The following is a 2,231-nucleotide window of genomic DNA, read 5'->3' as shown; positions in this document are numbered from 1 at the left end:
TCGCAAATCCAAAATATTGATGTAGCTTTATCATATTTCCTACGTGAATGAATGAGAAACCACACCTGTAAAGCGACAAACTCAATGAGCAAGAGGGCTCATTTGAGGGCCTCTGGCGTCTCCAATCCGATTTTAAGCCAAAGTTAAACTGGTAATTTTGTTGTTTATTTCATATGACTCAATGAACCTGAACATTCATATGAGGTTAAAATTATCATTAGACCTCCGTAGGTATCCCAATTTGAGGAAGCCTAAAGTTTCAGCGTGAGTGTTCATATAAAAACTTAAAGTAACCCATACCTACAGTGTCCAAGCAAAGTGAAATAACCTCAGCTGGAAAGAGAATAATCATCTACTACAAGATGAGATAATGCAATCTTTGTTGTAGTGTCTGCCAGAGGTCATCAGAGGGAGGATGGGGATCAGAAGTAGAGTAGTGGAAAACTGCAAAATTTGAATAATAGGTATTACATATCATCCAAGAAATAGAAGAAAAAAGTGCAAACGGAAAGTAAATTACATGTAAGAGATATAAGTATTTCAATGTCTGAAACAAATAAGGATGAAAAGAACATTGTAGTACGTACTTCAGTTGTTGTCACTGCTTTCACTTATGACCACACAAATGTTGTCGTGATCGAATATTTTGCTCAATATTTATGCTGGTTTTGCTATCATCGACAAATATCTTCCATAACTTAAGTAATAATAATGGCTGCAAAATGGGATGAAGAGCCATCTGTTCGCAATCCATTTGCACAGTCGCAACAATACCTAATGACACTTTGCAACCATCTGTATACATTTAAACGAAGTTCTCTTATTCGAAATTTCTTCTGTTCAACTAAGGCTGTAGTTTTCATCTTTTATCTGTAAATTTTTACGCCCCACAGTTATGCCGGTTAGGCTAAAGGAAACGGTGATGATGAGAGATGAGTGAAATGATGGAATGAAGAAAGTGGGAGGAAAAGGGAGAACCCCGAGAAAACCCACGAGCACGGTGTTAGTTCACCACAAAGTCCACGCGGCGCGAGCTGGGATCGAACCAGCGACCCTAAGCAGCGGAGGTGAACGCTCTACCACTGAGCCACCGCGCCCCTCCGCAGTTTTAATTATTGCGGTCATTGCTCAGTTGCTTTCATCTGGTGTCACATATGGAGAATTTATTGTGTACAGACCTAACAATTCTATAATACGGTTCGATACTAGCCATCATTTCATTGTCAAATATTTCATCCAACACACGATACTTTTCCTTCATCATTCCACGTGTAGCTTGAACTGCCCAACGAATTCTAGTAAGAAACCTATAGTATCAATTGCTTCCGCAGTGGTTAATTGTGATTTTTTGTCCTTAAATACAGGCATAAGAACTTTATAACCTTTGTCCTCGATGTAAGTTTTACAGGGTCTATATTTTTAGTCCATTGACTACTAATTTACTAATTTAAAACGTACAATTCTTATGTAGATGAGGGGGTGTTGTCCCAAAGAAAAATCGCAAGAGACACTAATCGCTGTCAGTATTCCTTTTTCTACGACAAATTCATAAAATCATAAAGATTCATTCTTTCGTGTTTGTTTTAAAGTGACAAGGGTGTTCATTCCCAAACACATTGTTATATATCAACAGTTTCACTATATCCCAAACTAGGGATGGGGCAGTCACAGGCCATCAAATAGGACCTCAGTGAATTTGGCACTTCAGGTGTGATTTCTGATTCATTCAATTAGCAAATATTCAAAAATTACATCAATATTTGTTATTTTTGCATTTTCTCCTTTATATGTGTGATATGTTTGGTTTTGCTAATTTTGATCATGGTGTAACCGTGATACAGCATTACAAAAGATATGTGTAATTGTAGGGTTAAAGATACGTCCAACATTTATTTTTCATAATTGTGCGCGCAGACCATCACAGGTCAAAAGGAGCTCAAGCTCAAAAACATTGAATCGAACTTTTTAAGGAGAGAAATGGACGCGGGAGCTGTTAATTTTTTCAGGACAAAGTACTTCTATACACCTATACATACATCCAATTTTAAACAAAATCGATCAAGCTATTCTTGAGAAATGAATTCTCAATTTTCCGATTTTGCTCCATTTCTCATGATCCAATGAGAGTTGTGGTTTAAAACGTGAGGGATTAATGTATCTTGGGGGTATCTGCATACCACCCACTTGTCGTTCAAAGATTCATGTGAGGCCATGTCACTACACTTGTCCAC

General features: G+C 37.5%; 1 non-coding gene across 1 annotated transcript; it reads right to left on the bottom strand.

The window, feature by feature from the left end:
• Window positions 1-1,025: 1,025 nt before the first annotated feature.
• TRNAR-CCG (transfer RNA arginine (anticodon CCG)) lies at window positions 1,026-1,097 on the bottom strand. The gene has a single exon. It is a non-coding gene; the product is annotated as a tRNA-Arg (tRNA).
• Between the last annotated feature and the right edge of the window lie 1,134 nt (window positions 1,098-2,231).

Source organism: Thermobia domestica, chromosome 11 (genome assembly GCF_964235325.1).
Source record: "Thermobia domestica chromosome 11, izTheDome1.hap1.1, whole genome shotgun sequence".
Lineage (NCBI taxonomy): Eukaryota > Metazoa > Arthropoda > Insecta > Zygentoma > Lepismatidae > Thermobia > Thermobia domestica.
The sequence above is the reverse complement of the archived record's forward strand: the minus strand, read 5'-3'. Positions and strand labels throughout refer to the sequence as shown.